Source organism: Thalassophryne amazonica, chromosome 6, assembly GCF_902500255.1.
Source record: "Thalassophryne amazonica chromosome 6, fThaAma1.1, whole genome shotgun sequence".
Lineage (NCBI taxonomy): Eukaryota > Metazoa > Chordata > Actinopteri > Batrachoidiformes > Batrachoididae > Thalassophryne > Thalassophryne amazonica.
The window spans coordinates 125,837,014-125,853,289 of NC_047108.1; the positions used below are offsets into that span (position 1 = coordinate 125,837,014).

The following is a 16,276-nucleotide window of genomic DNA, read 5'->3' on the forward strand; positions in this document are numbered from 1 at the left end:
AATTAATTAATATTTAAGTTCAGTACAGCAAACATCAATTACAGAGTAATTTTGAGTGTCGATTCAAACAGGCTCATTTTCTTAGAAGATATTCTCTGGAAAAAATTCCTCCAGCCAGATGCAGAAACCAGAGCCGGCGTCTCTAAACCCACAAAGACATGATGTTATGTGGAACCGCATGAAGCAAGAGTTCCCTGCGGATGGTGAAGCAGCTGCAGCCGCTCGGTTTCGTGGCAGACGTGAGATCCACGTCCCCACCCCCCTCCACTGCCGTCCCACCAGACAGACGTGTGGCACATACCGATGTGCACACATGTGAGACGCAGCGTTCTGGGCTGCCGGTGGAGTTTACACAAGCTTCATTGACTCACCATTTCAGGATGAGTCATTTTATGTGCGTTATTCATTTACCGAGGCTGGACACTTCGGTTCAGAGCCTCGTCCTCCCTCATCAGCTCCCCGATTTAAAGTATCACACGTCACTCATATGTTCTGGAAGACTTTGGGCAGTGTGGAGTGTAATACTGAGGAGCAATCCTAGAATTCTTTCATGATTAGAAAATCAAAGGTCGAAGTCAAAACTATGGAAACATTGTATTATAGAAGTCACATACGATACGATATGATGTGCTTTATTGTCCCTTCCGGGAAATTTTTCTTGAACTCCAAGAGCTGCACAAATAAAACTGCCATGGCATAGTTACAGAACTCATGCATATTGCACATAACATAATACACACTCCAATATTGCACACACACCTTTTGCACAACAGTCTTACACAGATGGCTCATGCATATTGCACATATCCCTAATACACATATCCAAATTGCACATACCCCTATTGCACAACCGTCTCCCACATATGGTTCAAAGGAAAATACTGACAATATAGTGAATGACAATGAATAAATAACACTGAATAGCAATGCCACCGTGACATTAATGCACAATCCTACTACCTATCCCAGGAACCATTATTTAAATCTCTAATTGACGTGGGCATGAATGAGTTTTTAAAGTGATTCAGTCTACAAGTCTAAAATTTAGATCTTGGTTTTGATCAGCTGATCTTGAATGCAGACTGAGCTGTTGTAATATTCTATCTTATGTAAAATTTTCATCATGATGAATGGAATATTACACTAGTCAACATGATTTTTCTTGCATGGAGTTAGTTATTCAGTGGATTTTGGGTAATTTGGGAGCACTGAATCTGAGGGTTGGCTAAGTGGTTAGTGCACTTGGTTTCAATACAGAAGATTCCCGGTGTCGCAGACTGAACCGTCCACCCCTAAAAATTGGGCCGCCTTTTGCATTTCTGCATGTGTCATTTCAGACCATAGCAGCACGTGTGAGAAGGAGTCTCTTCACCCAAAGCAATCAAATGGATTATTAACCATCAGATGATTAAAGGTAAAATCTCTTAAATCACTCTAATGTCAATTTTAAGCAGAAACGAGGATGCTTTAAGAAGAAACAAGGTGAAATTCCGTGACGCTTTGAAATGTCCGATGCGCTGTGAACACATCAGCTAGCAGCTCCTTTAGCTGCGGGGCTCTGATCTCTTCTGCCGCCTTTTATGATGAAATAATGCTGAATTTATGTGGAAATGATTCTTGTACAAAACCTTCAAATATTGGTCGCTGAGATAGATCATGACTGGACCCAGACAGTAAATGGATCCGGGCCAGATGTAGTCCAACATCTGGTACCAATCCTGAAAACAGATCCGGTCCAGACAATTTCTGCGCCCTGGCCCAGATCCGGCACGGCTCCACTTTACAGTTGTGGAACAGATCCGGACCAGACCTGAACCGGATCTGCAAAAGACCAACCATTTACAGTCCATATCTGGCATGGATCTGGGACAGATGTAGTCCGCATCACAGCACCGTGGCAGGAACAGGTTTTACAGGGGTAGGTTCCATGGATCCGAGGAAACTGATTTGTATCTGTAACACACAGATCAGTGTCCGTGGACTTATAAAACCTGTTAGCATAAGCATTTAACAAAACTCAGTGACAATCACGATTACACACTAACCCCCCCCCATGATTTGCGGAGTTTTCACAGCCCTGAGTTTATAACCGCTAATGGATAGTTTCTGCCGAATGCAGATAAAATTACTCATCGTTATGCTAACCTCATGTTCCTGCCACAGTGCTGTGATGCAGACCATATCTGTCCCAGATCCATGACAGATATGGGCTGTAAACGGTTGGTCTTTTGCGGATCTGGTTCAGATCTGATCTGGATCTGTTCCAGAACTGTAAAGTGGAACCCAGGGGCGGTCCTGGAGGAGGGCCGACCGGGCAGCCGCCCGGGGCGGCATCGCGGGGGGGGGGGGGGGGGGGGGAAGCACGACCGTGCAGAAAAAAAAAAAAAAAAAACGGCCCCCCCCCCCCCCAAAAAAAACAGGGTGGGGGGGGGTGTCCTGACAGGGGGGTTTGTGGTTACAACGCACTCAACTTTTGTTCAGAATCACCTTCTTATCACTGGTAACGACGCGGCTTTTCTCTCACTCATTCAGCAGCTTCACAGTGCTTTAAACAGTGTGGACGCTGGGGGGGGCTAAATGCTTATCTGAGTGCAGAATATTTTTTGCATCACTCTCTGGGTTTGCCACATTTTTCTCAAAATCCACAGAGGATGTCTTTTCTTGAGTCTGCAGGCTGCTCAAGGTTGCCCAGAAATGCTCCTACTCAATGGAATTTCACATCACGGATAGTGAGCACTGTGGCAAACAGTTATGATGCCCTCCTGCAAACTTCTGAGATGATCATTGCAGATAAGTCCATGGATGATGACACATTAGACTGTGCCAATTTCTTTGTGTTTGTTATTGCAGTAGTCATTAAAACTGGAAATTTGTTCTTGAAAATAGCTGTTGTGAGTTCATTTGTGGGATTGTGGGTGTTCTGGATGAAGTTAGTGTTTTCATGGGTGGTGGGGAGAAGGTGGTGGCCACATTAGTGTGCGTGGGGGGGGGGGGGGGGTGCATGCAGGGGGTTTCACCCGGGGAGTAATCACTCTAGGACCACCACTGGTGGAACTGTGCTGGATCTGGGCCAGGGTGCAAAAATTGTCTGGACTGGATGAGTTTTCAGGATTGGTACCGGATGTTGGAGTACATCTGGCCGGGATCCATTTGCTGTCTGGGGAGGCAGTTTGAAGCAGACACGAGGTGATAATCAGTGAACCGCGTCATCGGGGGGTGGAGGGAGCACCGATTTTTTGGCGGACCATTCGGTCTGCAACACCGGTTCAAACCCCACCTCTGCCACATTTTTTGACCAGTGTTATCAGTAATCAATGCCACCACAATGCCATGTCAGCCACCCTTTTGTCAATAACTAAAAAACAGATGGGGGGGGGGGGGTCTCTAGCAAAAAAAAAAAAAATAAATAAATAAATAAAGGACTCCAGGTCACTGACCTGTTTCAAATAATGTTGAAGTCAGTCTGAGCTATGACGCGAGTCCACCTCATGTCATGTTTTCAAGTCAATCTAATAGATTCTCCCCTCATGTAAAGGTCAACTCGTAAAAATAAAATAATGTAGAGCATCCATATTACTGCAATATCAAATCAAATCAATTTTATTTATATAGCGCCAAATCACAACAAACAGTTGCCCCAAGGCGCTTTATATTGTAAGGCAAAACCATACAATAATTACAGAAAATCCCCAACGGTCAAAACGACCCCCTGTGAGCAAGCACTTGACGACAGTGGGAAGGAAAAACTCCCTTTTAACAGGAAGAAACCTCCAACAGAACCAGGCTCAGGGTGGGGCAGTCTTCTGCTGGGACTGGTTGGGGCTGAGGAGAGAGAATCAGGAAAAAGGCATGCTGTGGAGGGGAGCAGAGATCAATCACTAATGATTAAATGCAGAGTGGTGCATACAGAGCAAAAAGAGAAAGAAACACTCAGTGCATCATGGGAACCCCCCAGCAGTCTAAGTCTATAGCAGCATAACTAAGGGATGGTTCATGGTCACCTGATCCAGCCCTAACTATTAGCTTTAGCAAAAAGGAAAGTTTTAAGCCTAATCTTAAAAGTAGAGAGGGTGTCTGTCTCCCTGATCTGAATTGGGAGCTGGTTCCACAGGAGAGGAGCCTGAAAGCTGAAGGCTCTGCCTCCCATTCTACTCTTACAAACCCTAGGAACTACAAGTAAGCCTGCAGTCTGAGAGCGAAGCACTCTATTGGGGTGATATGGTACTATGAGGTCCCTAAGATAAGATGGGACCTGATTATTCAAAACCTTATAAGTAAGAAGAAGAATTTTAAATTCTATTCTAGAATTAACAGGAAGCCAATGAAGAGAGGCCAATATGGGTGAAATATGCTCTCTCCTTCTAGTCCCCGTCAGTACTCTAGCTGCAGCATTTTGAATTAACTGAAGGCTTTTCAGGGAAGTTTTATAGAAAATAAATAGAAATAGAATCTTAGCTTAACAATAGAAAAGAAATAATCTTTAGTTATGGTCACTCATATTCAGCACATTTAATATGACTAAAATATTTATAAAGAAAAGTGTATAAAATAATGCAGAATTAATTTGTGTGACCCTGTTTTAATTGTTCTTCTGGGCTTTCAAGTTAGGAGTATGACTCTGAGCATCAGTGTTGAAATCTTTCCAAAGATAAGCACATATTAATGTTAGAAAAATGCAGTTTGGGTTTTTGCTTTGTTTGTTTATTAGTTGGCTGCTTTTAAGATTTTGTGGTAGAACTATTCTGAGGTTTATTCATTCAAAATGTACATGAAAAACAACATGACCCTGAGCTCAAGAGGTGGATGCAGAATTAGAGAGCTCGACAGACAGATGGAAAAATGTGTCATGACTTTTCATCTTGAAAAATACATAAAAAAAAGAGAATTTCATTTTTTTAAATAATCTCAATTTTTCCCCAGTAATTTTATTATTGAGTGAACTTCAGCAAATCTGTGTGTAAAGATCAGTAAACCCACAAACAAAGTATACAAATCAGCCGTATTACTTTGTCACTGTATATAGGCCTCCTGGCCCATATTCTGAATTCTTAGATGAATTTGATGTGTTCATCTCTAACTTGGCAACTAGTGCAGATAACATTCTGATCATTAGTGACTTTAACATTCATATAAACAGGCCTTCTAATCCCCTCTGCAAATCATTTATGGAAACTGTGGACGCATTAGGATTTCAGCAATGCATTCGGGACTCGACACACATTAGTGGAAACACCCTGGATCTGGTTCTCGCACATGGTATTGCTGTCATGAATATTGACATAATGCCTCTTACATCAGTGGTGTCTGATCACTCGCTTATTAAATTTACAGTTTCGCTGCCATGTTTAGTGGAACAACAACAACCTTATATATCACTACGGCGATGCATCAACTCCTCAATTAAGGCTGAACTCGAAGCTAGACTGCCTGATGTCTTAGCTTCACATTTGACAAATACCCAGTCATTAGACAGACTTGTGGATAGTTTAAACTCAGTGCTCAAAACTACACTTGACATGATTGCGCCACCTGTGTTAAAATCGCGCTACCCAAATCACAGTCACCTTGGTTCAATGATTACCTATGTGACTTCAACCAAAAGGCAAGAGGTCTAGAACAGAAATGGCATCGTTCAAAATTAGAAGTATTCCACCATGCATGGCGTGATGCTATCTTAACTATAAGCATGCATTACTGGCTACAAAGTGGACTTACTACTCAAAAAAACAAAAACAAGCATAACTCAAAGTTCTTGTTTGACATGGTGGCAACACTTATTCATGGACAACCACCTGTAGTTCGCTCTCCTTTTACAGCATAAGGTTTCCTGGATTACTTTGAGAAGAAAATAGAAGACATCAGGTTGAACATATCCCAGCATGCCTTAACCCAGCCACTACACCCTGCTATTGAGGTGGGCGCCACTACTGAGGTATTACCTAGATTTACAGAATTTGACTATCTCACTTGGCATGCTGACAAAACTCGTAATGTCAACAAAAAGCACAACCTGTTTATTTGATCCTATACCAACAAAACTGTTTAAGGAGCTGTGGTCCACTCTTGGGCCGATTGTGCTGGAAATGATTAATCTTTCTTTAACTTCTGGATCTGTTCCTAAATGTTTCAAATCTACAGTGATTAAACCATTACTTAAGAAACCTAATCTTGACACTAGTGTATTGACAAACTATCGGTCGATATCAAATCTATCATTTTGCTCTAAAATTCTGGAAAAAGTGGTGTCACGGCAGCTCGTAGACTATCTTACTGAGAATAATGTCTTTGAGCCACTGCAGTCTGCTTTTAGAAAATATCATTCCACAGAGACGGCTCTCACTTGTGGTGAATGATCTTCTGCTTACAATGGATTCGGACACCACTACGGTTCTGCTGCTGTTAGATCTCAGTGCTGCGTTTGATACAGTGGATCATCATATTCTACTTGATAGGCTGGAAAATCATTTTGGGATTACTGGGAGTGCCCTTGCATGGCTGACGTCATACATCACACTGACAAAGTGAGGAACCTTGGGGTAATTTTTGATCCTACATTGTCCTTTGACCTCCACATCAGAAATATTATGAGGACTGCTTTCTTCCACCTGAAAAATATAGTGAAGATTCGTTCCATCCTGTCTGTGGCTGATGCTGAGACCCTGATCCATGCGTTTCTCTCTTCTAGATTGGACTACTGCAATGTTCTATTTTCTGGTTTACCGCAGTCCAGCATTAGGGCTCTCCAACTGGTTCAAAATGCCGCAGCCAGACTTTTGACACGAAGAAGAAAGTTCGACCACATTACACCCATTTTGGCGTCTCTTCACTGGCTTCCTGTTGCAGTGACATCAGATTTTAAGGTTCTGCTACTAGTCTATAAAATTATTCATGGACTGGCACCTCCCTACCTGGCTGACCTAATTAAACCTTATGTACCGGCCCAGGCTTTGCATTCTCAGGGTGCAGGACTACTTTGTGTCCCTAGGGTGAGTAAGAAGTCTGTGGGTCGCAGAGCTTTCTCTTATCGTGTCCCTGTTCTGTGGAATGATCTCCCTGTGTCAATAAAACAGTCAGATTCTGTGGAGACTTTCAAGTCCAGACTTAAGACGCACTTATTTTGTCTTCGTATGGCTAGCATACTGGTACACTTTTGTTTTACACTTTTTACTCTTAATTAATTTATTAGTAATTGGAGCGGGCCGCGGCCTCAACTTTACCTAAATTCTGGGTCTTTTAGTGAAGCTTAGGGCTAGTGGCCAGCGATCACCTTAGTATTTCTTCTGTTTTTCTTGTTGATTAATGCTGACAAATTATACAGTATTTCTTGTCTTTCTGATGCCTGATTCTGTTTTTTCTCTCTGTTTAAGGTGCAGCTCCATCCAGAGATGGGTGTGGTATCTGTGCTGGAGACCCTCCTGTCCTGTGCACCAACAGCATTTCCTGTATATTCGTTTTGTGAATTGTTCTGTAATTTGTGTCTGTATCATGGCCCAAGCAGAGGGTCACTCCTTTGAGTCTGGTCTGCTTGAGGTTTCTTCCTCAGAGGGAGTTTTTCTTTACCACTGTTGCTCTGGGGGTTAGTAAGGTTTGACCTTACCTGTGTGAAGCTCACTGAGGCAACTCTGTTGTGATTTGGCGCAATGTGAATGAAATTAAATTGAAAATCTTCTATGAACCCTAAAATCTTTGCACATCCCGGTGTATCGTGTCATAGAGGGTGTGACGATGAATAAATGACATGGGTTTGAACTACGGCAAAATAACTAATCAGCTTTGCAGCAATGCATGCGCACGTGTCTGCACAGAACGTTTCTACTTTCTGTCAGCTGTAAAACAGAAAGCTGTTTGCATCACTGCAGCTCTAAACATCAATGAGTATTCAGCAAAGGACAAAACCCAGAAAATGGACCTGATGGAAAAACCAGAAGAGACTGGTTTAGATGGTTCCACATTTTCTTTCTGACTGTTTTCCATATATGCAGGCAAACGACGGGACGTAATCACAGCTTAGTGCAGGAGCTCATCACACTAAGCCAAAGATCATTTAGGGACTCAAACCCCTGCCATCACGGATAGATGTAACCGGGGGCTGGGAAATGCTAATTTATGGAAACTCGGCGGGATGGGCAGCAGATGAGTGCAAGCAGTGAATGAATTACAACTGAATTAATTACCCCCACCAATGAAGTGTGTCATGCCCCCCCCCCCAAACACACACACCATGAATCCAACATTGTCAGCTGTGGCTGAAGGTCTAGGAGTCCAGTGCTGGACCAGCACAGTGTGCTATGTCCTGCACCTCAGCTGGAGAACACGCAGTGCGCACATGTAAGCGGGCGCTCACGCTCTCATGAGGACCGGCCAGCATCTGAGTGCGCGGCACAGTGTGAAGCCGCCCGGCCATCTCATTTCACCTCCACCTCATAAAATGCAGTTTACATGGCAAACAAAAAGAGTGGAAATTAAAATCAAACAAATAAGGGTGACGAAGGCGTGAACTCTTTCTTGAGTTGTCGCTTTGCTGTGGACACACAGCGCATGTCAGCTGACCGCCAACTGACTGACAGCTGGACCTGACCGTGCATGCAAGATCTTACATTGCAACACAAACAAAAATACGCCGTAACAAATGCCATTTGTCAGTTATTACGGCACTTTTTTCTCTTTTTTTAAAAGTATGTTTATCTACTTGTTGATTTTAGGCATTTTACACTCCTGTTATAAGACAATGATTGTAGTGCAGTGGTAAAGTTCAACCCGGTCATTATCACTAATTATACAGCTGGTTTTTAATTATATTTTTCTCCACATCAGCGGCGTGAGGTGCTGCAACACGTTCCAGCTGCTCACACTGTGTTCATGTTTGGTTTGCAAACTTTCCTCCAGTTTTTGCGTCTTTCGTGTTATGTGTGAAGGGGCCCTAACTGAAACGATGGAAGTTGTAAGTGGGTCTTGATGGTGGTTTTGGATGCATCTTCAGAATGGAAATGTGCCAGACTCTGGGACTTCCTGGTGTGTCTGTGTTTTTAGAACATACAAGTCCTCATTTCAGAAGAGCTGCAGCGCAGTTCAGAGATGAATATTACAAACAGACAAAAGACAAAGAGAACGAGGAGAAACGTCAGGAGACGAGCGGGGGGGGGGGGGACATAAGATAGGCCTCATTTTTAGAGGGCTTCATGAATGAGATATGAAGAGAGATGGAGGGGGGTGCACGGAGAGAGGTCAGTGGGTGTGGACAGTCAATGTGTTTCCCGGGGTATGCCTGCAAAAAAAAGGGGTCGCATCCCCGGAAATGTAAGTGTGTGCACGTTAACGGGCGTCTCTGAGTGTGTTTGTCTGCAGCAGGCCGGTGGTGTAGTTAATGAGCCGTGGGAGTGCAGCAGAAACGGAGTCGCTCCACACGAACCAAGAAATCTCAACTAATCATTAAGGAGATAAATCAGACTGAGATTAAACATCAGGACACACCTCTGCTGACTGTATGCAGATGTGCCGAAGACCCCTAATCTGCTCAATAACGTTTTAAATAACTGATTATTTCAGTTTTAAGTGCTGATCTGTCCACACAGTGTGCTACACTTCTCCTCTCTCCCCACCAGTGCCGGGATCGGCTCCAGACCTCCTCGACCCCGAAGATAATCACCTGCAGATAATGAAAGGATGACTGTTCTTAACACGTCAGAAAAAAGTCCAAACGTGCACAATCGCCTGTCAGAGTCCAAATGTTTTTTTGAAAGTAAAAAGCAGCCAAATGACATCACCCTTTACACTTAAAATGACAGAATTTGAAGAAAAATCCTTTAGTTTATAATAAACATGCTGGTTTGCATTTAAGCGAGTCTTTAGAATCTGAAACTGTCGTTGTGCTCTCGTGCCATATGTCAGTTTTCAATATTTGCTTTTGGAAGTAATTTGTGGGATTCCCGAATTCTCCTGTTTCGGCCCTGAGGCCAGTTGGCGCCGACACTTATCTTTGGAATCTGTAACGTAAAGTAAAAAGAACGTCTATGTCCAGATGGGATGCCAGTATGATGCAGGTTACTTCCCCGGCCAAGACCACCCGTTTACAGCTGGGTGGTCTGGGATAATGCAGACAGGTTGCACGAATAGAACCCAGGTCCACAAACTGGCAGCTCCTGATCCTGATCAGCTCTACAGAACAACATCAGACATGATGGATGTTTCTTCAACATCAAGTGGAAGAGAAGAAAAAGTCATGTTTTAGCTTGTTTAAATAAATAAATATTCAGTAGAGTTTTTGGTTGCTGTGACCAACAGGCACAAATAACAAACCCAGAAACATTTGCTTCAAAAACGAGGACAAGTGGAAGAACAAACTGAATTAAGACCAAACAGCGCCTTCAGGAGTCTCTGGCCTCCCTCCACCGCTTGCACTTTGCAACAAAAGGCATCTTTTATGTGCTCACAGCAGGAGACGTAAACAAGACACACAAGATGCCGGTGGTTTGTGGGTTTCCACTAATGTGCTTTAGCTTCAACACACACTTTGGGAATCCAAACACATGGAAAAGAAGGACATTTTGCAGCTGGATAATGCCAGGTTTTGCTGTGTGTATGTGACAGCAGTAAACAGGACAATAGGAACCTGAATGGCATGAAGATCCCTGAAGGCGAGGTGGGGGGCATGGCTAACTGCCTGGGGGTGGCTTAATTATGCATAAAATCTGGCACCGAACTCTAAATCCTCAGAGTCTCAGAGGCTCTGGTTGAATGAAAATCGACTTTAAAATAACACTCACTTATTCCACCTACTGTCCAACGACAGATACCCTCATTATGCCTCATTTTTTATATTTCATATAAAGACAATTAAAGCATCAAATTAGATTGCTCTCATTGAATTAACAGAGGGGATGTGGCGTTATTCGAAAGCGCATGGAGTCTTTGTCAGGACAGGATGGTGACAATGGTCTGTTCCCGCTAACAACACGAGCTTTGTAATGAATTCCGCAGCGCTCCGTCTCATCTTGGAAAACTCTTTTCATCTTTTAGGAAGGATCAAACAGTCACGAACATCAAAACTGAGCAAGCTTGCTTCAGATGTATGCAGGCTTAATGAGAGACAATCCTCCACTGCAGACCTGAAGCAAGCTGCAGTCATGCTGAGAGAAAGACACGAAGTGCGTCGATACGACTAATACACTCGATCCACAGACGTACGTCTCTGAGGTCTTACTGGGGAATCTTCTGACAAGCTCCCTTCACAGTCACATTGTTGGAATAAGCAACATTCCTGCTTAAGTCTGTTTTTTTTTTTTTTAGGTTACATTTCTCTCAGTTGACCTATGACACAAACTGAACTCTAAAATAAATAGAACAAAGTGCATGTGAATGAGTGGGTTCAACACAAATTATCCACTGGAACAAAAAATGCTACCTGTAAATGTTAGTGTAAACACAGTTTTATGGGGCGGGGGGGTAATAAGGCTGCTGACTTGCAGTTCCAGAGCTTAAAAAAAAAAAAAAAAAAAAAAAAAGTGAAAGAGACAGAAAGTGAAGAACCTTCAGGCACTTCCAGTGGAAACCTGGATGGGAGATTAGTCCCCTGGTGCGTTCCACCAGGAACTGACGGTAAGTGTTTCTGGCCATTTGCCAATGAGGGCAGTAAATTTAAACTCAGTGGCCCACCCACCTGAATTCACAGTCTCTGCATCTTCTCTGTGAACACAACAACAATGCAAACAACAAAGACAATGTCTACAAACTTTCATACAACTATGACAAATGATCAAAAATTAAAGACATGCTTGTAATTTTGGGCATCACCAGCTCCTTTGTTGCAGTCATCACCAGGGGGTTTCCACAGATTATAAAGGGCCTTCAAAGACACCATCAACCACAATGAGACATTTTCTACATTTACTGGCATCAAAGTGGAAAAAAAATGTGCATGTGTGTGTGTGTCAAGTCTGACCGAACATTTGCTACACTCAAGTGGTGCAGTGGGAATGTCAACCCCAAAATGAAGAACGTGGAATGCTGCAGCTGCATCATAACATGCTGATGCACTTTGTTTCTCTGCTGGTCCTTCACTCAACTGAAATATTAAAAAAAGGGACATTTAGTAATGTTGGTGATTTCATGTGTGCAGAATGCAAGCAACAGATTTTTTTTTTTTGTTCCTGTCAAAATGTTTGTCTATCAGTCATCCGTGCAGGCCAACAGAGAACTCTCAGTAACTTCACACAGGTTGAGTGCAACGATGGTAAATATGCACCTCTTGAGGACTTTTATAGAGTTTGATGATGAGTGACCTTGATCTAATTTTCAAGGTCACAGAGCCCAAAAAAATAACAACAACAAATAAAACTAACTTTCCATAGGCTGGGTACAGGGCCACCACATCTGTACTGATAAGAAAATGGATTTGGCAAACGCCAACAAACGCAACTCCAAGTATAACACAGACTCAAGCAAAACTAAGAAAAGTTTCATTTGCAGAAGCTCATCAAGACAAACAGGAACCAGAGCCACGCTGTGTGAAAACATCTTTTGAAAAAGAGCATGGTCCCCCCCCCACACACACACAATACCAGAACTCAAAGAAAGGAAAAAAGTTGAAAGTGCCCACAGGTACCAATATAATTTGCAATATTTCAATGGAGTCTTCAACAGAAAACTGCAGACCTGGCAACACAGCTCCCCACACCACTATAACAGAGTTAGAAATGTTACATTATGGACTTTGTGGCTTAATTTTCAGCCTTGATTCCATCTCATTTGTGTAGCATGATAAACTATGTAATAGGGGATTTAAAAATATATTGTGCTACATGCATGACAACATTTGTGTGGAGGCTGCGTATGAGGAGGAAATGTTTGGTGGCTTCGTTGGCTGACAATGGGTTCATCACGTTCATCAAGGTAAGAAGAGTGTTCTGAGAGCACAATATCCCCCTGATGGCAAGTGCTTGCTACATTCTGATAACATTTCAAAGTATGCGATAGTGGTGGCGCCAGCGGGGATGGGGGCTTGGGGGGGCTTAAGCCCACTCAATAATAAGCCAAGCCCCCCCCCCAGGCCGCCCAATAATTCTGCCAATAATGTGAATAGTGACTGACATATTTGTGGATCTCAACTGCAGTTTTGCACTGAGAATGTCTCAATATTGCGTAACTGAGCAAAGTGATGACTGTGTGTGTTCGGTGATCCACCAATGCTGAATCACCCATCACAAACATAATTTTCAGTTTTGCAAATAAACATTTATTTGTAAAAACCCACACAGAAGTTACAAATCAGATATTTGTGTTTGTGGATCACAAAGCACGTGTACAAATCAAAGGATATTTATAAATCACCCTCTGTGCATTTGCAAGTACTAATGAGACAAATTTAACTCCATACTCCAAAAATTTAGGTTTCCTAAATATTTATTACGGCCACTTTTAAAACTACACTTTTTTTAAACCTATGTGCAAGTTTACTGAACTTGCAATCATTCTAACTGATGTGTGTGTGCACTGATAACACATTTTAGAGGAGCACGGGTGACTAAAACATATACCTGGGTATTTATAAAGCAATTTACTATATATTGTTCATTTGGACAACATTTTGTGGTGCCCCTTCAACTTTTACCCCAGCTGAGCCTCAGCCCCCCCAACAAAAATTTCCTGGTGCCGCCACTGTGCGATAGTTAATTTCAGAATACAGACAACAACTCATGAAACTGGCAGTGTCTACATTTGTTAATCAACAGTGTGTCAATCTTGTACGATATTACAGTACAATATGCATATTACCAGCCTAGAACAAGGAATTGCACCAAGTTTCATAAAATTCCTCCTGAAAATGTGAGAGGAGTTCATTTCAGAATGCAAGCACCCACTCAAGGAACTGACAGAGTTTAGATTTGTTCATCAAGGGCCATAACTCTGGTACAATGGGACTAAATCAAACAAAATAATATGTGTATTACCAACTTATAACAAGGACTTGTACCCAGTTTCAGGAATTTCCTCCTGAAAATGTGAGAGGAGTTGATTTCAGAATGCTTATATCCTTTGACAGACCGACAGAAATCACTGGCCTAAGGAACCGCAGGGGGATTTAAAAAAAAAATTGGTAACTGGAGCATGCCTGTGGAGCACCGTAGATGTGTGTTGTACTGTATAGAGAACACTGCCTTAAGAATAAGTAATGCACTGAAAAAAAAAATAAAAAAATACAAGGACATAATGTATGATAGCAATGAGCTCCGAATTAAGGCCAATTCAAAATATGTCAGAAACTTGTGACCAAGTTGGTGCTTTCACGGTGTGGTGGATGTGGCGATGCCCGACACCAGCGTATGCTCCCTGAGCTGACACACGACAGTGGATCACAGATATCAAACAACATCTCTGCATTTAGTTCAAAGTCCTTTCAGAGAGTTTCTCGACTTCTGAAGTGAGATGGTTTTGAGTGTAGCACGCTCATGCAGAGTACGACAAAGACGCCCTGAAGCCGACTTGGCGTGGCTCGCCTCTGCACCTGCACTGCTGCACTGCACTGTTACCACTGTAACGAGTCATGAACACAGTCTTTAATGTACAAAGCCTACAGCTGCTCCCCACAGGACAAAAACATGAGTGAGTCAACGTGATCCTCACGCCAGCGGGTGCATTCGTTCATCTTACTGCTCGCTGTGTAATTACTACAGACGAGAAACAGTGAGGAGGCTTCGGCTCCTGCGTCATCAGCGTCCAGTTGCTGTATAATCCAAACCTGCTTGTTCTGCTCAGATTATCACCATCTCCCTAATCTTATGGGCCAACCGCTGTGATAACACTCCAGATGGGGCCTGCAAACAACCCCGCTGGTAAAATGACAAGACCGGATCGACCAGTCAAACCGCTGCTGCTGTTCCTCTGAGCGCGTTTCTGATCCTGCCCCAACAAATCTATCGTCTGTGGGGAAAAAAAAGCACAATATACACACTATATATCTCCACTGAGAGCATCTACAATAAAGTCGTTTTACGGCTGTTGGATTATTAAACTGATTTTCAAAGTTATGAGGATAAAAATAATAATGTAATTAAAAAAAAAACACATTTTACTGAAGCAACACCATTAAGCATGTGTCCTTCTGCTGCACAGTTCTTTTCTGATCCAAAATAAATAAATAAAATGCAAATTACAGTTTGCCCAAAAGCTGATATAACAACACTGACAGAGGACCCAAGAGAAAAAGGCTTCCTACTTTCTTTTTATTAAACATGTTTGTTTGAGCAACAACTATTTTTACATAAAAATAAAACCCATCCATCTTGTACTTAACATTTTGTTTTTGACAAAATAAATCTTGCCAACCAAAGTCTAGATAGTTTTGCTGACTGTTTACACATGAAATGGATCATATTTAGAACCAGAATATTAATGAAAAAAAATAAAGACAAAAAAACATTTTCCAGAGTACGCCTTTTTTTTTCAAGTTTGAGAGAACAACTCTACATACATAGACACAGACATATACTCAAAAATATAAACGCAACACTTTTGGTTTTGCTCCCATTTTGTATGAGATGAACTCAAAGATCTAAAACTTTTTCCACATACACAATATCACCATTTCCCTCAAATATTGTTCACAAACCAGTCTAAATCTGTGATAGTGAGCACTTCTCCTTTGCTGAGATAATCCATCCCACCTCACAGGTGTGCCATATCAAGATGCTGATTAGACACCATGATTAGTGCACAGGTGTGCCTTAGACTGCCCACAATAAAAGGCCACTCTGAAAGGTGCAGTTTTATCACACAGCACAATGCCACAGATGTCGCAAGATTTGAGGGAGCGTGCAATTGGCATGCTGACAGCAGGAATGTCAACCAGAGCTGTTGCTCGTGTATTGAATGTTCATTTCTCTACCATAAGTCGTCTCCAAAGGCGTTTCAGAGAATTTGGCGGTACATCCAACCAGCCTCACAACCGCAGACCACGTGTAACCACACCAGCCCAGGACCTCCACATCCAGCATGTTCACCTCCAAGATCGTCTGAGACCAGCCACTCGGACAGCTGCTGGAACAATCGGTTTGCATAACCAAAGAATTTCTGCACAAACTGTCAGAAACCGTCTCAGGGAAGCTCATCTGCATGCTCGTCGTCCTCATCGGGGTCTCGACCTGACTCCAGTTCGTTGTTGTAACTGACTTGAGTGGGCAAATGCTCACATTCGCTGGCGTTTGGCACGTTGGAGAGGTGTTCTCTTCACGGATGAATCCCAGTTCACACTGTCCAGGGCAGATGGCAGACAGCGTGTGTG

The 16,276-nt window shown here is 42.7% G+C and overlaps 1 protein-coding gene across 4 annotated transcripts in view; it reads right to left on the bottom strand.

Moving 5' to 3' along the window:
• Nucleotides 1–16,276, bottom strand: part of src (v-src avian sarcoma (Schmidt-Ruppin A-2) viral oncogene homolog) — a 105,983-nt gene that overhangs the window by 24,407 nt on the left and 65,300 nt on the right. The window lies entirely within an intron of this gene.